The sequence below is a fragment of the Pinus tabuliformis genome, chromosome 1_2, assembly GCF_031772625.1.
Source record: "Pinus tabuliformis cultivar Carrire ecotype Pingquan chromosome 1_2, CPIR1, whole genome shotgun sequence".
Taxonomy (NCBI): domain Eukaryota; kingdom Viridiplantae; phylum Streptophyta; class Pinopsida; order Pinales; family Pinaceae; genus Pinus; species Pinus tabuliformis.
Window position 1 is genome coordinate 760,254,724 of NC_142298.1, and position 24,337 is coordinate 760,279,060.

General features: G+C 36.6%; 1 long non-coding RNA gene across 1 annotated transcript; it reads left to right on the plus strand.

The window, feature by feature from the left end:
- Window positions 1–200: 200 nt before the first annotated feature.
- On the plus strand, window positions 201–23,957 carry LOC149208023 (uncharacterized). The gene is made up of 17 exons (XR_016252060.1): window positions 201–352; window positions 740–806; window positions 912–1,251; window positions 5,741–5,817; window positions 5,921–6,180; window positions 6,327–6,947; window positions 7,335–7,401; window positions 7,508–7,846; window positions 16,835–16,911; window positions 17,015–17,275; window positions 17,422–17,501; window positions 17,657–17,745; window positions 17,857–18,040; window positions 18,429–18,495; window positions 18,601–18,938; window positions 23,523–23,599; window positions 23,703–23,957. It is a non-coding gene; the product is annotated as an uncharacterized LOC149208023 (long non-coding RNA).
- The last annotated feature ends 380 nt before the right edge of the window (window positions 23,958–24,337 follow it).

A 24,337-nucleotide genomic window follows, 5' to 3' on the forward strand; every position in this document is an offset into this window, starting at 1 on the left:
ATTTCAGGGCTTATTGCTCATGGTTGTTGCTGCTATAACATTAGCCAAGGTGAACAATTGTGTGTGTGATTAATTTAACGCTTTCTATATTTGTTAGTCATTTTCTCTCGTGGTTTATTTGTGATCTCGTATATTATATAAGTTTGTGACTATAGTTGCAGTGTCTAGGATGGTGCAATGTATGTTTTCTTGCTCCACGTCACATGGGCGCCCCCACAAAACGTGCCTTGTAGAGGAGGTGGGTAAGGTCGAGCATACAAGCATACTGACCCTTCAACCATTCAAACATCGTGCTAACATACAACACTGCTGTCCTGTGGACCCTGGGATTTTCGGTGTTCAATATGTTTAGGTATGCTTAAATTCCTTTTCCGAAAAATTTACATCTTATGAAAGATTTGTTTGCGTTACTCGTAGGAGAAGTACATCTAGTTTATAGAATTTATATTTTTTTGAGATATAACACAGAATATAACTGGAATCGAACTAAGTTGCATGACATGTTCATACCTTCAAACTCTCTAGTTTAAATTCTATTAGAAATCTTATATTTTATTGTATATCTAGTGCAAATGGCTTGTTCCATTGAACATGAATACATGAAATACAAAATGGACTCTCCCCTTTTACATAACAATCTTAAAGAAAGGTGTGATTCTTATTATGATTAATTATTGCGTTTGACTCTTTAGTTTAAATTATATAACAACTCTAATATCTTCTTTTTTATCTGTTGTAGATGGCTTGTTTTGATGAGCATGAACAAGTGGAATACAAAAGAGAGTCCCCAACAAACTCTATGGGAGGTGCGTTTTCTATTATGAATAATTATTGGTTTTGAAATATGCTTACCATTACTAATTGTGTGTATATTTTAACCTTGTTCAACCCACTTTTTTTCCTTTGAGCAGAGGAGAGCACATTGTAGGAGAGATGATGTGCAAAGGGGATATTTGCAATTTTTCTTTGTTCTTGTCTTAATGTTTTGTTTTCGGAGTTTGAGCGTGGCCATGCTTTGAGTTGTACTTATTTTCCTTTGTTTTTTTTTTTGCTCATTTTTTGTAGTTTGGTCTTGGTTTCATTTGTGGGGTGTGTTGTACTCGTTTTCCTTTGTTTTCTTTTTTTTCATATTTTTTGTACTTTGGTCTTGGTTTCGTTTGTTGGGTGTGGAAAAGGAAATGAAGGAAGCAGACAAAGAAAGAAATGAAGGAAGCAGATAGAGAAAATGGAGGTTATTATTCGTAAATGAAGGTGAGTTAACATACCTATATGCATGCATTTCACTTAAATGTATCTTTTGCTAATTTGTTTCTCCTCTTGTTTGCTATTCAATTTATTATGTTTTATCTATGCTCTCATAATCAGCGATAATGATCTGTTTTATGTAGTGAACGACTACAATTGTATAATATACAAAGGTCAAGTGTTGAAGATACAATAGAAATTCTTCAAACTTGCCACAAAGAATCGATGAGCCATACTTTTATTCTACAAAATATTGTTGTCCTATAATACACTTGAATATTTGATTTTTGCACCATGATTTCTTCTTTTGCAATGGTTTCATACTATATTATGATTTTACTCAAGTGTGTGAGATTCAAGAGTTTTTCCTAAAACTTTGATATGTAATAGAAAATTTATACTTAGGTTCACATCTTTAGTGCTTATTTTTCATGATTGTTGCTTTTATAATATTAGCCAACGGAGGGCAGGTTTATGTGCGCTTAATTCAAGCGTAAGCTGGTTGATTTTTCCACGACACTAAAGAATCTGGTTTGAGTCTAAAATCACGAACACAAACACACTCAAATGCGACAACACTTCTACTATTCACAACGAAATAACATACGTCAGTGAATCAACCAGTGCACATGACAATTTTTAACTTTTAAAACCCTCTACTTGTTATGTTACAAACTGTAATACAACAGACTTAGGGCTCCCATACTAGGGATCAAGGCCCTTACATACAACCTTGATATAAGGACACAACTAGGGCTTGGTGTCATCTGCTATGACCACGAATCTGCCCTAAACAAATTACACTTGACTTACTTGTTGATAACATGCACTATAGCCCTTTCAGTCCACGTACCTTGAACGCATCTGGCGGGTCCCCTTGTCACCCAATCTACTAATCACTGAACTTGCATCTTGAATTGCCACTATCAATGATCACAACCGTTTTTGTGTAACTGAACTTTGGCTTACGGATTTGCCCACTGGCAGCGTTCTAGCGCCATTAAGAAGTCTACTCCTTGGGACTTTTGGATATGCCCTCTTGTCAACCATATGGCTCCTTTCGTAAGCCAAGCTAGGGCTCCATTACTCTGCCTCGTAACAACCCATTGATTCTCTTAATGAACATTGTACTTGAGGTCTTCTAGACTACCCACTTGTCAACTTCCTGGATGCTCCAGTTGCCCTTTCATCCTTCAAAGCTCAACCCCCAGGGCTTCCAAAATTACACATACACAGTCAACGCCATGACTAATCTGGGGCTTCCGACGCTGAACTTTCTTGTGCAATTTGTGTACTTAAATTGTCCAGATCTAGGGTTATTGCAAACAAGCCACCAACAATGATAAGATGCATTCTAAAGGGATTCCAAAATTAGCCATACACAGTCAACACCATGACTAATCAAGGGCTTCCAAGCCTGCGCTTTCTTTTGCAATTTGTTTCTTTAAATTGTCCAAATCTAGGGCTACTCCAAACAACCCACCAATAGTGATAAGATGCACTCTATATCCCTGTTCTTAGGTCTAATTACAATCGTTGTTCAAACCTTAGAACAGGCCTTAACTTTTCCTTTACTACATCACCCTTCTCGTTCTCCTTTTGTCTCAAACTTCTACCCAGAACAAAGAGTCATCAACCTCCCTTTCTAGGGTCTCAACTCTCTTCATTCATCAAAGATTTGGGCTATTCTTTCACTGAGATTTGGATAGACCATAGGATGGCTCTCTGCATAAGATGAAGCCCTAACTAGTGCATATCAAAATTGTTGTCCAAAACCTCATGGGCAACCCTCCAACCTTAGCAATCTATCTCCTTGAGGACGTTACCACTTGCAACAATGAATAAACAATAATTCCTTTTCTTGATTTCACACCCACACCTTGGGTGCAGAATCTCAATGCTTGGGTTCTTTGTCCATAGAAGGGCAAAACCCTTTCGTGGTGCAAACTCACACAAACCCAAGCATAGGTGGTCTGATAGTGATGACTCCTTCATTATTAGACACTTTTGTGGGTAAAACCTATTTCGACGCAAACTCACACAAACCCAATCACAGGTGGTCTGAGTGTGATTACTCCTTCATCAGTAGAGATCTAGTCCTGTAGAAGCACATTTCACTTAACTTTGCACTTCCATTGCTAGAATCGATCTTGAGATATGCTGAGAAGCTTCAATGATAATTTTCTTCCAAAAAACTCTTTGAGATCGTGTTTGATGTAAATCCAAAACATTTTTCTATATCATCGCAACCCCTTTAATTTTGTGTTGTGTAGACGTAAACATGATGTTGTAGGCAAACAACTGTGCGACTTTATACATTGTTGGGTGTTTCAATCGCTTATGCCTACTAGCATAATGGAAGAGATTGGATCTCAATGTCTGCATACAAATATAAAACGAAATGATTTCTATTCTCGTGGAACGAACAGAGAAAGAAGTCACGATAGGTATGAGAAGACCACCTTTGTATCAGAGTTCCTTAAGCTAAAAACCAATTTCCAACAAAAGATAGTCACCAACCTAGAGTTTGTATAAGCGACATTAGCGTCGGGAAAAACATGTGAAGAAGATAACGGTTTTCCTGAATGGAAACTGATTGACCAAATCTATGAGTCAAAGTCCTATTTTATGAGATTCATTTTGTTTGATTTGTTAATTCAATCGCTTATGCCTACTAGCAGAATGGAAGGCCACCTTTGTATTGGAGTTCTTTAAGCTAAAAACAATTTCCAACTAAAAATAATCACCAACTCATAGTTTTTATAAGCGACATTAGGGTCCGTAAAAACTTGTGAAGAAGATAACAGTTATCTTGTATGGCAACTCGTTGACCAAAACTATGCGCCAAAGTCCTATTTTATGAGATTCATTTTGTCTGATTTGGTAACTAGCAAGGCTAGCAAGGTGTAGCAGAGCTATATTGCCCACAAACATAAGGAGACCAATGTTTTCTACAATGATTCTCCTCACATGCATGGGTGGCGTAATCCTTTTGTAGGCTCCAAATATCGTTTAAATCACCACCAAGCCTGCACATTGCTCCATGGCCCTTTTGTTTTTGTCAAACGCAACAAACCATAAGCTACCATGATTGGCAAAGCTATTGTATGCAGCTGTCAGCCTGTCACTCCTATGTGGCACTACGAAAATATGCATTGAATTCCTAGACAGAAAATTGCGAAGATTGATAGCCTTCATACCTAGCGAAATTTCTTTGTTATCAGATAATTTCCCTCTGCTCATGTTAAATATAAAGTTAAATATATGCCCATCTAACCCACATAGGATCAGCACCGATGGGATTTATATCAAACTCAATGACCAAATGTTTCTGCAATTTACATATAGACAATATTACCCCTTTTGTGACCAAAAGAGCCTGAAAAACATTGTGACTACAATTATAGAAAATCCTGTGGGTACTATAAAATATGACCAAATCTCCTTTATTCCTAGTAGCTTTGTTGATGTGTGCTCATGACTGTGGACTGTTAGAGAAAACCCTCTTTAAATGCTGCGAAATAGGGAACAACTTGACCTTATGCCTGACTTTCATTGAAAATACAAAAGTTCGTTATAAGATCGATATTTACAAATCTTTCCAAAACTTATATTTGTGAGCTTGAAACGACTAGCTACTGATGCAATTGAATAAGTTATAAAGCTCCATAGCTCGACCTTATGTACACAAATCTGGTATCTAAATAAGAAGTTGTTGAAACAATAGATGTTTTTCCTGGAAGTTCTAGGTCGAAATTAGTAACCCTTTCCTCTTGACATATGACAGGCAATTGAAAATCCTTGAGATCACGAAGAAGTATCGAGTAATTGAGGAAGCCTTGAAATCACCTAGAAGTGTTGAGCAATTGAGGAAGCCCTGAAATCACCTAGAAGGCATCAAAAACCATCTCCAAACCATAAGCATTAGCGATAGTCATAGAATTGTGTTTGGCATGCTCTGCAATAACAAATCGTCTCCTCACTATGAATCTCTGAAACAAACAACCAAAATGTTGGCTTTCACACGAGTATGCAGAAGATTATTCATTCTTATTACTATGACATGACTGTATTGAATTACTCTAAACAATTTGATATGTAGATAGCTTCAAGGCTATCTTAGCTAACCCTTGTCACAAGTTCTTGAGTAAGTTTGCTTGATTTTCTATTTCAAAAGCCCTCTCTTGAGAAAGGGCTCCCACCATGGCAATTCAATGCGTTATGGTCTAAATTCTTACTAAAATAATTAAATGAATCTGATGTGTCCTAGTGTAAATTTTGACTGAAGCAATTAAAGCGCATTTGTTAGTGTGTAGTAAGTTATATTTAGTTCAATCCATCAAAATTATGGATACATGAAATACAAAATGGATTGCCCCCCTTTGTATAACAAAACTCAAAGACAAGTATGTTCCGTATTTTGATTAATTATTGCATTCAGTTTCCAGTTTAAATTGTATATTGATTCTAATATCTTATTATGTATTTGTTGTAGATGCCTTTTTTGGTTGAGCACGAATAAGTGGAATACAAAATGGAGTGTTTATCGTTATATAGCAAACTCCGGAGGAGGTGCGTTTGCTATTATGAATAACTATAGGTTTTGAATTATGCTTACCATTACTATCTATGTTTGGATTTGAATGTTATTCACCCCACTTTTTTTCCCTTTCAGCTGAGGAGAGGACATTGTAGTAGAGATAATGTGCAAAGGGAAGTTTGAAATTTTTAGTTTGTTATTGGCTACATGTTTTGTTTTTGTTGATTTTTAGCATGGTCATGCTTTTTGTTGTACTCCTTTAGCTTTCTTTTACATTTTTCTCTCATTTCTTGTAGTTGGTCGTGGTTTTGTTTATTGCATGTGCAATAGGAAAGGAAGGCAGCAAGGAGAGAAATTCAAAGATATAAGATGGAGGTTATCATTCATAAATGAAGGTGAATCACCTTAACTATATGCAATCCAATGCATTTTACTCACAATTATCTTTCGCTCATCTGTGAATGCATTTGTTTGATTTTCAATTTATTATATGTTTTATATGTGGTCTCACACTCAAATATATCGATCTCACTTTGTGTAGTGAGCAACCACAATTTTATAGTCTATGAAGGTCAAGGTGAAGATACCCTAGACATTATACTAACTTAAATTGGACGATTGGTGAGCCATATTTTTTTCCTACAGAATAATATTGTCCTTTAATCGATTGAAATATTTGTTTTTTTGCGAATCGATTTATCGTTTTGTCATGGATTCAGGGTAGTATGATCTTGTTAATGAGTGTGTGGTTTGAAATTTTCCAATAGCTTTGATGCAGAATAAAGGGAAACGTTATATTGAGGTTCACAATTTCAGGGCTTATTGCTCATGGTTGTTGCTGCTATAACATTAGCCAAGGGCGAACAAGTGTGTGTATGATTAATTTATCGCTTTCTATATTTGTTAGTCATTTTCTCTCGTGGTTTATTTGTGATCTCGTATATTATATTAGTTTGTGACTATAGTTGCAGTGTCTAGGATGGTGCAATGTATGTTTTCTTGCTCGACGTCACATGGGCACCCCCACAAAACGTGCCTTGTAGAGGAGGTGGGTAAGGTCGAGCAGACAAGCATACTGACCCTTCAACCAATCAAACATCGTGCTAACATACAACACTGTTGTCCTGTGGACCCTGGGATTTTCGGTGTTCAATATGTTTAGGTATGCTTAGATTCCTTTTCCGAAAAATTTACATCTTATGAAAGATTTGTTTGCGTTACTCGGAGCAGAAGTACATCTAGTTTATAGAATTTATATTTTTTTGAGATATAACACAGAATATAACTGGAATCGAACTAAGTTGCATGACATGTTCATACCTTCAAACTCTCTAGTTTAAATTCTATTAGAAATCTTATATTTTATTGTATATCTAGTGCAAATGGCTTGTTCCATTGAACATGAATACATGAAATACAAAATGGACTCTCCCCTTTTATATAACAGTCTTAAAGAAATGTGTGTTTCTTCTTATGATTAATTATTGCGTTCGACTCTTTAGTTTAAATTATATAACAACTCTAATATCTTCTTTTTTATCTGTTGTAGATGGCTTGTTTTGATGAGCAGGAACAAGTGGAATACAAAAGAGAGTGCCCAACAAACTCTATGGGAGGTGCGTTTTCTATTGTGAATAATTATTGGTTTTGAAATATGCTTACCATTACTAATTGTGTGTATATTTTAACCTTGTTCAACCCACTTTTTTTTCCTTTGAGCAGAGGAGAGCACATTGTAGGAGAGATGATGTGCAAAGGGGATATTTGCAATTTTTTTTTGTTCTTGTCTTAATGTTTTGTTTTCGGAGTTTGAGCATGGCATTGCTTTGAGTTGTACTTGTTTTCCTTTGTTTTTTTTTGGCTCATTTTTTGTAGTTTGGTCTTGGTTTCATTTGTGGGGTGTGTTGTACTCGTTTTCCTTTGTTTTCTTTTTTTTCACATTTTTTGTAGTTTGGTCTTGGTTTCGTTTGTTGGGTGTGGAAAAGGAAATGAAGGAAGCAGAGAAAGAAAGAAATGAAGGAAGCAGATAGGGAAAATGGAGGTTATTATTCGTAAATGAAGGTGAGTTAACATACCTATATGCATGCATTTCACTTAAATGTATCTTTTGCTAATTTGTTGCTCCTCTTGTTTGCTATTCAATTTATTATGTTTTATCTATGCTCTCATAATCAGCGATAATGATCTGTTTTATGTAGTGAACGACTATAATTGTATAATATACAAAGGTCAAGCGTTGGAGATACAATAGAAATTCTTCAAACTTGCCAGAAAGAATCGATGAGCCATACGTTTATTCTACAAAAATATTGTTGTCCTATAATACACTTGAATATTTGATTTTTGCACCATGATTTCTTCTTTTGTAATGGTTTCATACTATAGTATGATTTTACTCAAGTGTGTGAGATTCAAGAGTTTTTCCTAAAATTTTGATATGTAATAGAAAATTTATACTTAGGTTCACGTCTTTAGTGCTTATTTTTCATGATTGTTGCTTTTATAATATTAGCCAACGGAGGGCAGGTTTGCGTGCGCTTAATTCAAGTGTACGCTGGTTGATTTTTCCACGACACTCAAGAATCTGGTTTGAGTCTAAAATCTCGAACACAAACACACTCAAATGCAACAACACTTCTACTATTCACAACGAACTAACATATGTCAGTGAATCAACTAGTGCACATGACAATTTTTAACTTTTAAAACCCTCTACTTGTTATGTTACAAATTGTAATACAACAGTCTTAGGGCTCCCATACTAGGGATCAATGCCCTTACATACAACCTTGATATAAGGACACAACTAGGGCTTGGTGTCATCTGCTATGACCACCAATCTACCCTAAACAAATTACACTTGACTTACTTGTTGACAACATGCACTATAGCCCTTTCAGTCCACGTACCTTGAACACGTCTGGCGGGTCCCCTTGTCTCCCAATCTACTGATCACTGAACTTGCATCTTGAATTGCCACTATCAATGATCACAACCGCTTTTGTGTAACTGAACTTTGGCTCACGGATTTGCCCACTGGCAACGTTCTAGCGCCATTAAGAAGTCTACTCCTTGTGACTTTCTGATATGCCCTCTTGTCAACCATATGGCTCCTTTCATAAGCTAAGCTAGGGCTCCATTACTCTGCCTCGTAACAACCCATTAATTCTCTTAATGAACATTGTACTTGAGGTCTTCTAGACTACCCACTTGTCAACTTCCTGGATGCTCCAGTTTCCCTTTCATCCTTCAAAGCTCAACCCCCAGGGCTTCCAAAATTACACATACACAGTCAACGCCATGACTAATCTGGCGCTTCCGAGGCTGAACTTTCTTGTGCAATTTGTGTACTTAAATTGTCCAGATCTAGGGTTATTGCAAACAAGCCACCAACAATGATAAGATGCATTCTAAAGGGATTCCAAAATTAGCCATACACGGTCAACACCATGACTAATCTAGGGCTTCCAAGCCTGCGCTTTCTTTTGCAATTTGTTTCCTTAAATTGTCCAAATCTAGGGCTACTCCAAACAACCCACCAATAGTGATAAGATGCACTCTATATCCCTGTTCTTAGGTCTAATTACAATTGTTGTTCAAACCTTAGAACGGGCCTTAACTTTTCCTTTACTACATCACCCTTCTCGTTCTCCTTTTGTCTCAAACTTCTACCCAGAACAAAGAGTCATCAACCTCCCTTTCTAGCGTCTCAACTCTCTTCATTCATGAAAGATCTAGGCTATTCTTTCACTGAGATTTGGATAGACCATAGGATGGCTCTCTGCATAAGATGAAGCCCTAACTAGTGCATATCAAAATTGTTTTCCAAAACCTCATGGACAACCCTCCAACCTTAGCAATCTATCTCCTTGAGGACGTTACCACTTGCAACAATGAATAAACATTAATTTCTTTTCTTGATTTCACACCCACACCTTGGGTGCAAAATCTCAATGCTTGGGTTCTTTGTCCATAGAAGGGGAAAACCCTTTCGTGGTGCAAACTCACACAAACCCAAGCATAGGTGGTCTGGTAGTGATGACTCCATTAATAGAGACTTTTGTGGGTAAAACCTATTTCGACGCAAACTCACACAAACCCAAGCACAGGTGGTCTGAGAGCGATTACTCCTTCATCAGTAGAGATCTAGTCCTGTAGAAGCACTTTTCACTTAACTTTGCACTTCCATTGCTGGAATCGATCTTGAGATATGCTGAGAAGCTTCAATGATAATTTTCTTCCAAAAAACTCTTTGAGATCGTGTTTGATGTAAATCCAAAACTTTTTTCTATATCATCGCAACCCCTTTAATTTTGTGTTGTGTAGACGTAAACATGATGTTGTAGGCAAACAACTGTGCGACTTTATACATTGTTGGGTGTTTCAATCGCTTATGCCTACTAGCAGAATGGAAGAGATTGGATCTCAATGTCTGCATACAAATATAAAACGAAATGATTTCTATAGTCGTGGAACGAACAGAGAAAGAAGTCACGATAGGTATGAGAAGACCACCTTTGTATCAGAGTTCCTTAAGCTAAAAACAATTTCCAACAAAAAATAGTCACCAACCCAGAGTTTGTATAAGCGACATTAGCGTCGGGAAAAGCATGTGAAGAAGATAACGGTTTTCCTAAATGGAAACTCATTGAGCAAATCTATGTGTCAAAGTCCTATTTTATGAGATTCATTTTGTTTGATTTGTAAATTCAATCGCTTATGCCTACTAGCAGAATGGAAGAGATTGGAGATCAATGTTTGCATACAAATATAAAAAGGAAGTATTTTTATAGTCGTGGAACGAACAGAGAAAGAAGTCACGATGGGTATGAGAAGGCCACCTTTGTATTGGTGTTCTTTAAGCTAAAAACAATTTCAACTAAAAATAATCACCAACTCATAGTTTGTATAAGCGACATGAGCGTCCGGAAAAAGTTGTGAAGAAAATAACAGTTCTCTTGTATGGAAACTCGTTGACCAAAACTATTCGCCAAAGTCCTATTTTATGAGATTCATTTTGTCTGATTTGGTAACTAGCAAGGTGTAGGAGAGCTATATTGCCCACAAACATAAGGAGACCAGTGTTTTCTACAATGATTCTCCTCACATGCATGGGTGGCCTAATCCTTTTGTAGGCTCCAAATATCGTTTAAATCACCACCGAACCTGCACATTGCTCCATGGCCCTTTTGTTTTTGTCAAACGCAACAAACCATAAGCTGCCATGATTGGCAAAGCTATTGTATGCAGCTGTGAGCCTGTCACTCCTATGTGGCACTACAAAAATATGCATTGAATTCCTAGACCGAAAATTGCGAAGATTGACAGTTGTTGGGTCCCTATAATACTAGTGATTACCGTATTACTATTGTATTTATACCCCTTATTAATATTGTTGTGCCCCTATTGCCCCCGTATTGTTATTACTGTGCCCCATAAAATCCCTCTATTATTATTTTTGTGGCTTTATATTATTATTGTTAGGTCGGCTGGATTATATTGTGACTCCTTAGACTCCTATATATAGAAAGGAGGTTTTGTCATTTGAATCATCCAAGAATTGTTCATTTATGTAATGTAAAGGAGGTTGCCCCCTCGAAGAGGCTGAATTCTAAGGCGTTGATCTATCTTTTCTATCTTTTCTTGAGCTGGTTTCATAACATTTGGTATCAGAGCTTTGGATTCTAGGGTTTCGCTGCTCCAAACAGGCATCGTGGCATTTTCGCTATAACTTTTTTTTCTGCGACGTTTCAGAAGTTGCAAAAAAAACCCATTTGAGAAGAAATCTCGTTGAACCTCGGATCCGAATTTCAGAGCTTTTCGCGCTATATTTGCGGAGATATGAGCTGAGGAAGTTGGTCTGTTTGCAGACTTCTGAATTACATTCCAAACAGGTGACCTGGGGAAAATCGTCATAACTTTCTCTCTGGGGATCGGATTGAAATTTCGTAAGAAGGTACAAAAAGAGGACGGATTGTAGTTTCTTGTATGCATTTTTCAGATCCAAAGGTTGAAACAGTTACTCGTGGCATGTCGTACAAGTTCGCTCTACTGAACTAGTCTATAATCAAGTCACTGTGGGAGATTTCGCATAACTCTTCCTTGGAGAATCGAATTTGGGTCAGACTTGTGGTATTGGAAAGAGAACACAAAGGGCTACAACAATTGGAAGAAAAAAAAGCAAAAGGGCTTTGTTACAGTTGTGATTTAGGAAGCACCCACAATTTTATTCATTGTAAGGTAGCAAAAGAATTGAATTGCTTCCTATATCCAGCACCATAGTGTCAAGTGATGATTGCAAATGGAGGAACAATAAATTGCTCTGGAAAGTGCCATAATATCAAGCTATCCATGGGAGAATATGTATTGACTAGCCCAATGCTTTCCATTCCAATGGGAGGTGCTGATGTTGTACTAGGAGTCCAATGGCTACAATCCTTGGGTATAATAGCTTTTAATTTTCAAGGACTTTTCATCAAATTTTCTATGGAAGGAAAGGAAGTTGAATTAAGGGGTATTGCAGGGAAACCAGGAAATATAATCAACTCTAATGGTATGACAAAGCTTCTAAAAAAGGAACAAAGAGGTGTAATTGCACAATTATGTTCGCTAGATGTTTCCACATCGGAATCATCTATTTCTCCAGATCTCCAAAAAGTCCTGGACAATCATTCCAAGGTATTTGAGACTCCCAAAGGTCTCCCACCTATGCGTGATCATGATCATGCTATTCATCTGATTCCAGGAAGTGTTCCTCCAAACATCAGGCCGTACAGATATCCCTATGTCCAAAAGAGTGAAATTGAACGTATGGTTGCAGAAATGCTAGATGCTGGTATAATTCAACCGAGTCAAAGTTCTTTCTCTGCTCCAGTAGTATTGGTGCACAAGAAGGATGGATCATGGCGCATGTGTCCGGATTATAGGGAGCTCAACAAGCTCACTATTAAAGATAAGTTCCCCATTCCTGTCATTGATGAATTACTAGATGAATTGCATGGATCAATTTACTTCACCTAGTTGGATCTTCGTTCAGGATATCATCAAATCAGAATGAAGACTGAAGACATTCCGAAAACAGCATTTAGACTCATGAGGGTCATTATGAATTTTTGGTCATGCCTTTTGGCCTTACCAATGCACCTTCAACATTTCAAGGTTTGATGAATTCAATTTTCAAACCATTCCTTAGAAAATTTGTGTTAGTATTTTTTGATGATATACTAATCTACAACAAGTCTTGGAAGGATCATGTTGAACATGTTGACAGGGTGCTACAACTATTGGAGGAAAAACAATTATATGCAAAAAGATCCAAATGTTTCTTTGGAGTCCAGGAGGTGGAATATCTGGGTCATATTGTATCTCATGAAGGAGTTAAGGTAGACCCTAGCAAAATTAAAGCCATTAAGGAATGGAAAATCCCCACATCCATAAAGCATTTGCGAGGATTTCTCGAGTTGACAGGGTATTATCGCAAGTTTGTTAAGAATTATGGGAGAATAGCAGCACCTCTAACAACATTATTGAAGAAAGATGCATTTTCATGGACTCCGGAAGCAACAAAGGCCTTTGAACATCTTAAAGAGGCAATGTGCCAAGCACCGGTCTTAGCTACACCGAACTTCACAAAAACCTTTATTGTGGAATGTGATGCTTCAGGAAATGGAATTGGTGCTGTTTTAATGCAAGATGAAAGACCCATTGCTTTTGAAAGTCGTCCAATCAAGGGAAAGTTTTTAAGCAAAGCTATTTATGAGAAGGAAATGTTGGCAATACTCCATGCACTTAAGAAATGGCGACCCTACCTAATGGGAAGACACTTCAAGGTAAAAACGGATCATGATAGCCTTAAATACTTTTTAAAACAAAGATTATCCTCTGAAGAGCAACAAAAGTGGGTCACAAAGATGTTGGGTTATGACTTTGAAATCGTCTACAAAAAAGGGAAGCAAAATGTGGTGGCAGATGCACTCTCAAGAAATGATGAGGATGTGGAAGCATTGTTGTGCGCCATTTCTATTATCCAACCAGATTGGATAAACGAAGCAAGGGAGGAATGGAAGAATGACGAAGAAGTGTGGGCACTTATTCGAAAGTTACAACAAGATTCCAGTACGTCTGGTACATTTAAATGGCAAAATGATTCGTTATGGTACAAAGATCGCTTATACCTCTATAAGAATTCTCAGCTAAAACAAAATATTCTTATGGAATTGCACACTTCTCCCTTAGGAGGGCACTCAGGATTTTTAAAAACTTACCACAGGGTTAAGAAGGAATTTTTTTGGGATGGCCTTAAATCAGATATTTAAAAGTTTGTGGCGGAATGTTTGGTTTGCCAACAAAATAAAGTTGAAACAATTAAGACACCGGGTCTATTACAACTTTTATCCATTCCAAGCCAACGTTGGGAGGAGGTTTCAATGGATTTTATCACAGGTTTACCCAAGTCTGAGGGAAAGAGTGTCATCATGGTGGTAGTTGACAGACTTACCAAGTATGCACACTTTTGTGCATTATCACATCCATTTAAAGCCAGTACAGTTTCTACTGCATTTATGGAAACAATTCAAAAGCTACATGGAAACCCAAAGATTATTGTAAGTGACAGAGATCCCATTTTCACTGGAAATTTTTGGACAATTATTTTCTTGTCTTGGTACTCAGTTAGCTCATAGCTCATCTTATCATCCTCAATCTGATGGGCAAACTGAGATAGTAAACAAATGTTTGGAAGGATATCTTCGTTGCTTTGTATCTGATAAATAGACACAATGGGTCAAATGGTTGCCTCTGGTTGAATGGTGGTATAACACTTCCTTCCATACAGCAACAAAAATGACCCCATTTATGGCACTTTATGGGTATCAACCACCATCCATCCTTAAAGGATAACGTCATGTTGGCACAGAATAGAATGAAACAACAGGCAGATCAACATCGCAGTGAAAGAAGTTTTGATGTAGGTGATTGGGTATTCCTACGGCTACAACCATATAAGCAAATGTCCCTCAAGCAAGCTAAGAAGGATAATAAATTATCACCAAAGTATTATGGTCCGTACAAGGTGTTGCAAAAGATTGGTACTATGGCATACAAATTGGAGCTTCCTGCAGCTTCTCGATTGCACCCAGTTTTCCATGTTTCATGTTTAAAGAAGGTTATAGGCGACAAGCTCCTAGTTCAAACAATATTGCCAGAACTTGACGAGGAAGGAAAAATTATATTGGAACCGGAAGCAGTCACAGAAATAAGAACTCAACACCTACGAAATCGATCAATTTCAGAGTATCTTATCAAGTGGAAGAACTTATCCGCTGAAGATTCCACATGGGAGGATGAGAATTTTATGCAGAAGTATCCAGAACTACTCAAGCGTTGAGGACAACACTTTTTTGAAGGAGAGGGGCATGTTGGGTCCCTATAATACTAGTGATTACCCCATTACTATTGTAGTTATACCCCTTATTAATATTGTTGTGCCCCTATTGCCCCCATATTATTATTACTGTGCCCCATAGAATCCCTCTATTGTTATTTTTGTTGCTTTATATTATTATTGTTAGGTCGGCTGGATTATATTATGACTCCTTAGACTCCTATATATAGAAAGGAGGTTTTGTCATTTGAATCATCCAAGAATTGTTTATTTATTTAATGTAAAGGAGGTTACCCCCTCGAAGAGGCTGAATTCTAAGGCGTTGATCTATCTTTTCTATCTTTTCTTGAGCTGATTTCATAACAATAGCCTTCATACCTAGCGAAATTTATTTGTTATCAGATAATTTCCCTCTGCTCATGTTCAATATAAAGTTAAATATATGCCCATCTAACCCACATAGGATCATCACTGATGGGATTTATATCAAACTCAATGACCAAATGTTTCTGCAATTTACATATAGACAATATTACCCCTTTTGTGACCAAAAGAACCTGAAAAACATTGTGACTACAATTAAATCCTGTGGGTACTATAAAATATGACCAAATCTCCTTTATTCCTAGTAGCTTTGTTGATGTGTGCTCATGACTGTGGACTATTAGAGAAAACCCTCTTTAAATGCTTCGAAATAGGGAACAACTTGACCTTATGCTTGACTTTCATTGAAAATACAAAAGTTCGTTATAAGATCGATATTTACAAATCTTTCCAAAACTTATATTTGTGAGCTTGAAACGACTAGCTACTGATGCAATTGAATAAGTTATAAAGCTCCATAGCTCGACCTTATGTACACAAATTTGCTATTTAAATAAGAAGTTGCTGAAACAATAGATGTTTTTCCTAGAAGTTCTAGCTCAAAACTAGTAACCCTTTCCTCTTGACATATGACAGGCAATTGAAAATCCTTGAGATCGTGAAGAAGTATTGAGCAATTGAGGAAGCCTTGAAATCACCTAGAAGTGTCGAGCAATTGAGGAAGCCCTGAAATCACCTAGAAGGCATCAAAACCATCTCCAAACCATAAGCATTAGCGATAGTCATAGAATTATGTTTGGCATGCTCCGCAATAACAAATCGTCTCCTCACTATCAATCTCTGAAACAAACAGCCAAAAAGTTGGCTTTCACGAGTATGCAAAAGCTTATTCATTCAAATTACTATGACATGACTGTATTGAATTACTCTAAACAATTTGATATGTAGATAGCTTCAAGGCTATCTTAGCTAACCCTTGTCACAAGTTCTTAGAGTAAGTTTGCTTGATTTTCTATTTCAAAAGCCCTCTCTTGAGAAAGGGCTCCCACCATGGTAATTCAATGTGTTATGGTCTAAATTCTTACTAAAATAATTAAATGAATTTGATGTGTTCTAGTGTAAATTTTGACTGAAGCAATTAAAGCGCATTTGTTAGTGTGTAGTAAGTTATATTTAGTTCAATCCATCAAAATTATGGATACATGAAATACAAAATGGATTGCCCCCCTTTGTATATCAAAACTCAAAGACAAGTATGTTTCATATTTTGATTAATTATTGTATTCAGTTCTCCACTTTAAATTGTATATTGATTCTAATATCTTATTATGTATTTGTTGTAGATGCCTTGTTTGGTTGAGCACGAATAAGTGGAATACAAAATGGAGTGTTTATCATTATATAGCAAACTCCGGAGGAGGTGCGTTTGCTATTATGAATAACTATTGGTTTTGAATTATGCTTACCATTACTATCTATGTTTGGATTTGAATGTTATTCACCCCACTTTTTTTCCCTTTCAGCTGAGGAGAGGACACTGTAGTAGAGATAATGTGCAAAGGGGAAGTTTGCAATTTTTAGTTTGTTATTGGCTACATGTTTTGTTCTTGTTGATTTTTAGCATGGTCATGCTTTTTGTTGTACTCGTTTAGATTTCTTTTACATTTTTCTCTCATTTCTTGTAGTTGGTTGTGGTTTTGTTTATTGCATGTGCAATAGGAAACGAAGGCAGCAAGGAGAGAAATTCAAAGATATAAGATGGAGGTTATCATTCATAAATGAAGGTGAATCACCTTAACTATATGCAATGCAATGCATTTTACTCACAATTATCTTTCGCTCATCTGTGAATGCATTTGTTTGATTTTCAATTTATTATATGTTTTATATGTGGTCTCACACTCAAATATATCGATCTCACTTTGTGTAGTGAGCAACCACAATTTTATAGTCTATGAAGGTCAAGGTGAAGATACCCTAGACATTATACTAACTTAAATTGGACGATTGGTGAGCCATATTTTTTTCCTACAGAAGAATATTGTCCTTTAATCGACTGAAATATTTTTTTTTGCGAATCGATTTATCGTTTTGTCATGGATTTAGGGTAGTATGATCTTGTTAATGAGTGTTTGGTTTGAAATTTTCCAATAACTTTGATGCAGAATAAAGGGAAATGTTATATTGAGGTTCACAATTTCAGGGCTTATTGCTCATGGTTGTTGCTGCTATAACATTAGCCAAGGGCGAACAGGTGTGTGTATGATTAATTTATCGCTTTCTATATTTGTTAGTCATTTTCTCTCGTGGTTTATTTGTGATCTCGTATATTATATTAGTTTGTGACTATAGTTGCAGTGTCTAGGATGGTGCAATGTATGTTTTCTTGCTCGACGTCACATGGGCACCCCCACAAAACGTGCCTTCTAGAGGAGGTGGGTAAGGTCGAGCAGACAAGCATACTGACCCTTCAACCATTCAAACATCGTGCTAACATACAACAATGCGGTCCTGTGGACCCTGGGATTTTCGGTGTTCAATATGTTTAGGTATGCTTAGATTCCTTTTCCGAAAAAATTTACATCTTATGAAAGATTTGTTTGCGCTACTCGGAGCAGAAGTACATCTAGTTTATAGAATTTATATTTTTTTGAGATATAACACAGAATATAACTGGAATCGAACTAAGTTGCATGACATGTTCATACCTTCAAACTCTCTAGTTTAAATTCTATTAGAAATCTTATATTTTATTGTATATCTAGTGCAAATGGCTTGTTCCATTGAACATGAATACATGAAATACAAAATGGACTCTCCCCTTTTATATAACAGTCTTAAAGAAAGGTGTGTTTCTTATTATGATTAATTATTGCGTTCGACTCTTTAGTTTAAATTATATAACAACTCTAATATCTTCTTTTTTATCTGTTGTAGATGGCTTGTTTTGATGAGCAGGAACAAGTGGAATACAAAAGAGAGTGCCCAACAAACTCTATGGGAGGTGCGTTTTCTATTGTGAATAATTATTGGCTTTGAAATATGCTTACCATTACTAATTGTGTGTATATTTTAACCTTGTTCAACCCACTTTTTTTCCTTTGAGCAGAGGAGAGCACATTGTAGGAGAGATGATGTGCAAAGGGGATATTTGCAATTTTTCTTTGTTCTTGTCTTAATGTTTTGTTTTCGGAGTTTGAGCATGGCCATGCTTTGAGTTGTACTTATTTTCCTTTGTTTTTTTTTTGCTCATTTTTTGTAGTTTGGTCTTGGTTTCATTTGTGGGGTGTGTTGTACTCGTTTTCCTTTGTTTTCTTTTTTTTCACATTATTTGTACTTTGTCTTGGTTTCATTTGTTGGGTGTGGAAAAGGAAATGAAGGAAGCAAACAAAGAAAGAAATGAAGGAAGCAGATAGAGAAAATGGAGGTTATTATTCGTAAATGAAGGTGAGTTAACATACCTATATGCATGCATTTAACTTAAATGTATCTTTTGCTAATTTGTTGCTCCTCTTGTTTGCTATTCAATTTATTATGTTTTATCTATGCTCTCATAATCAGCGATAATGATCTGTTTTATGTAGTGAACGACTATAATTGTATAATATACAAAGGTCAAGTGTTGAAGATACAATAGAAATTCTTCAAACTTGCCACAAAGAATCGATGAGCCATACTTTTATTCTACAAAATATTGTTGTCCTATAATACACCTGAATATTTGATTTTTGCACCATGATATCTTCTTTTGTAATGGTTTCATACTATAGTATGATTTTACTCAAGTGTGTGAGATTCAAGAGTTTTTCCTAAAACTTTGATATGTAATATAAAATTTATAATTAGGTTCACGTCTTTAGTGCTTATTTTTCATGATTGTTGCTTTTATAATATTAGCCAATGGAGGGCAGGTTTGTGTGCGCTTAATTCAAGCGTAAGCTGGTTGATTTTTCCACGACACTCAAGAATCTGGTTTGAGTCTAAAATCTCGAACACAAACACACTCAAATGCGACAACACTTCTACTATTCACAATGAAATAACATACGTCAGTGAATCAACTAGTGCACATGACAATTTTTAACTTTTAAAACCCTCTACTTGTTATGTTACAAACTGTAATACAACAGTCTTAGGGCTCCCATACTAGGGATCATGGCCCTTACATACAACCTTGATATAAGGACACAACTAGGGCTTGGTGTCATCTGCTATGACCACCAATCTACCCTAAACAAATTACACTTGACTTACTTGTTGACGACATGCACTATAGCCCTTTCAGTCCACGTACCTTGAACACATCTGGCGGGTCCCCTTGTCTCCCAATCTACTGATCACTGAACTTGCATCTTGAATTGCCACTATCAATGATCACAACCCGTTTTTGTGTAACTGAACTTTGGCTCACGGATTTGCCCACTGGCAGCATTCTAGCACCATTAAGAAGTCTACTCCTTGGGACTTTTGGATATGCCCTCTTGTCAACCATATGGCTACTTTCATAAGCTAAGCTAGGGCTCCATTACTCTGCCTCGTAACAACCCATTGATTCTCTTAATGAACATTGTACTTGAGGTCTTCTAGACTACCCACTTGTCAACTTCCTGGATGCTCCAGTTGCCCTTTCATCCTTCAAAGCTCAACCCTCAGGGCTTTCAAAATTACACATACACAGTCAATGCCATGACTAATATGGGGCTTCCGAGGCTGAACTTTCTTGTGCAATTTGTGTACTTAAGTCGTCCAGATCTAGGGTTATTGCAAACAAGCCACCAACAATGATAAGATGCATTCTAAAGGGATTCCAAAATTAGCCATACACGGTCAACACCATGACTAATCTAGGGCTTCCAAGCTTGCGCTTTCTTTTGCAAGTTGTTTCCTTAAATTGTCCAAATCTAGGGCTACTCCAAACAACCCACCAATAGTGATAAGATGCACTCTATATCCCTGTTCTTAGGTCTAATTACAATTGTTGTTCAAACCTTAGAACAGGCCTTAACTTTTCCTTTACTACATCACCCTTCTCGTTCTCCCTTTGTCTCAAACTTCTACCCAGAACAAAGAGTCATCAACCTCCCTTTCTAGGGTCTCAACTCTCTTCATTCATAAAAGATCTGGGCTATTCTTTCACTGAGATTTGGATAGACCATAGGATGGCTCTCTGCATAAGATGAAGCCCTAACTAGTGCATATCAAAATTGTCGTCCAAAACCTCATGGACTACCCTCCAACCTTAGCTATCTATCTCCTTGAGGACGTTCCCACTTGCAACAATGAATAAACAACAATTCCTTTTCTTGATTTCACACCCACACCTTGGGTGCAAAATCTGAATGCTTGGGTTCTTTGTCCATAGAAGGGCAAAACCCTTTCGTGGTGCAAACTCACACAAACCCAAGCATAGGTGGTCTGATAGTGATGACTCCTTCATCAATAGAGACTTTTGTGGGTAAAACCTATTTCGACGCAAACTCACACAAACCCAAGCACAGGTGGTCTCAGAGTGATTACTCCTTCATCAGTAGAGATCTAGTCCTGTAGAAGCACATTTCACTTAACTTTCCACTTCCATTGCTGGAATCGATCTTGAGATATGCTGAGAAGCTTCAATGATAATTTTCTTCCAAAAAACTCTTTGAGATCGTGTTTGATGTAAATCCAAAACATTTTTCTATATCATCGCAACCCCTTTAATTTTGTGTTGTGTAGACGTAAACATGATGTTGTAGGCAAACAACTGTGCGACTTTATACATTGTTGGGTGTTTCAATCGCTTATGCCTACTAGCAGAATGGAAGAGATTGGATCTCAATGTCTGCATACAAATATAAAACGAAATGATTTCTATAGTCGTGGAACGAACAGAGAAAGAAGTCACGATAGGTATGAGAAGACCACCTATGTATCAGAGTTCCTTAAGCTAAAAACAATTTCCAACAAAAAATAGTCACCAACCCAGAGTTTATATAAGCGACATTAGCGTCGGGAAAAGCATGTGAAGAAGATAACGGTTTTCCTGAATGGAAACTCATTGACCAAATCTATGCGTCAAAGTCCTATTTTATGAGATTCATTTTGTTTGATTTGTTAATTCAATCACTTATGCCTCCTAGCAGAATGGAAGAGATTGGAGATCAATGATTGCATACAAATATAAAAAGGAAGTATTTTTATAGTCGTGGAACGAACAGAGAAAGAAGTCACGATAGGTATGAGAAGGCCACCTTTGTATTGGAGTTCTTTAAGCTAAAAACAATTTCCAACTAAAAATAATCACCAACTCATAGTTTGTATAAGCGACAGTAGCGTCCGGAAAAACTTGTGAAGAAGATAACAGTTCTCTTGTATGGCAACTCGTTGACCAAAACTATGCGCCAAAGTCCTACGTTATGAGATTCATTTTGTTTGATTTGGTAACTAGCAAGGTGTAGGAGAGCTATATTGCCCACAAACATAAGGAGACCAGTGTTTTCTACAATGATTCTCCTCACATGCATGGGTGGCCTAATCCTTTTGTAGGCTCCAAATATCGTTTAAATCACCACCGAACCTGCACATTGCTCCATGGCCCTTTTGTTTTTGTCAAACGCAACAAACCATAAGCTACCATGATTGGCAAAGCTATTGTATGCAGCTGTGAGCCTGTCACTCCTATGTGGCACTACAAAAATATGCATTGAATTCCTAGACCGAAAATTGCGAAGATTGATAGCCTTCATACCTAGCAAAATTTCTTTGTTATCAGATAATTTCCCTCTGCTCATGTTAAATATAAAGTTAAATATGTGCCCATCTAACCCACATAGGATCATCACCGATGGGATTTATATCAAACTCAATGACCAAATGTTTTTGCAATTTACATATAGACAATATTACCCCTTTTGTGACCAAAAGAACCTGAAAAACATTGTGACTACAATTATAGAAAATCCTGTGGGTACTATAAAATATGACCAAATCTCCTTTATTCCTAGTAGCTTTGTTGATGTGTGCTCATGATTGTGGACTGTTAGAGAAAACCCTCTTTAAATGCTTCGAAATAGGGAACAACTTGACCTTATGCTTGACTTTCATTGAAAATACAAAAGTTCGTTATAAGATCGATATTTACAAATCTTTCCAAAACTTATATTTGTGAGCTTGAAACGACTAGCTACTGATGCAATTGAATAAGTAGTAGAGCTCCATAGCTCGACCTTACGTACACAAATCTGCTATCTAAATAAGAAGTTGCTGAAGCCTGAAACAATAGTTTTTTTTCCTAGAAGTTCTAGCTCAAAACTAGTAACCCTTTCCTCTTGACATATGACAGGCAATTGAAAATCCTTGAGATCACGAAGAAGTATCGAGCAATTGAGGAATCCTTGAAATCACCTAGAAGTGTCGAGCAATAGAGGAAGCCCTGAAATCACCTAGAAGGCATCAAAAACCATCTCCAAACCATAAGCATTAGCGATAGTCATAGAATTGTGTTTGGCATGCTCTGCAATAACAAATCGTCTCCTCACTATGAATCTCTGAAACAAACAGCCAAAATGTTGGCTTTCGCACGAGTATGCAGAAGATTATTCATTCAAATTACTATGACATCATTGTATTGTATTACTCTAAACAATTTGATATGTAGATAGCTTCAAGGCTATCTTAGCTAACCCTTGTCACAAGTTCTTAGAGTAAGTTTGCTCGATTTTCTATTTCAAAAGCCCTCTCTTGAGAAAGGGCTCCCACCATGGCAATTCAATGCGTTATGTTCTAAATTCTTACTAAAATAATTACATGAATTTGATGTGTTCTAGTGTAAATTTTGACTGAAGAAATTAAAGCGCATTTGTTAGTGTGTAATAAGTTATATTTAGTTCAATCCATCAAAATTATGGATACATGAAATACAAAATGGGTTGCCCCCCTTTGTATAACAAAACTCAAAGACAAGTATGTTTCATATTTTGATAAATTATTGTATTCAGTTCTCCAGTTTTAATTGTATATTGATTCTAATATCTTATTATGTATTTGTTGTAGATGCCTTGTTTGGTTGAGCACGAATAAGTGGAATACAAAATGGAGTGTTTATCGTTATATAGCAAACTTCGGAGGAGGTGCGTTTGCTATTATGAATAACTATTGGTTTTGAATTATGCTTACCATTACTATCTATGTTTGGATTTGAATGTTATTCACCCCAATTTTTTTCCCTTTCAGCTGAGGAGAGGACACTGTAGTAGAGATAAAGTGCAAAGGGGAAGTTTGCAATTTTTAGTTTGTTATTGGCTACATGTTTTGTTTTTGTTGATTTTTAGCATGGTCATGCTTTTTGTTGTACTCATTTAGATTTCTTTTACATTTTTCTCTCATTTCTTGTAGTTGCTCGTGGTTTTGTTTATTGCATGTGCAATAGGAAAGGAAGGCAGCAAGGAGAGAAATTCAAAGATATAAGATGGAGGTTATCATTCATAAATGAAGGTGAATCACCTTAACTATATGCAATGCAATGCATTTTACTCACAATTATCTTTCGCTCATCTGTGAATGCATTTGTTTGATTTTCAATATATTATATGTTTTATATGTGGTCTCACACTCAAATATATCGATCTCACTTTGTGTAGTGAGAAACCACAATTTTATTGTCTATGAAGGTCAAGGTGAAGATACCCTAGACATTATACTAACTTAAATTGGACGGTAGGTGAGCCATATCTTTTTCCTACAGAAGAATATTGTCCTTTAATCGACTAAAATATTTGTTTTTTTGCGAATCGATTTATCGTTTTGTCATGGATTCAGGGTAGTATGATCTTGTTAATGAGTGTGTGGTTTGAAATTTTCCAATAACT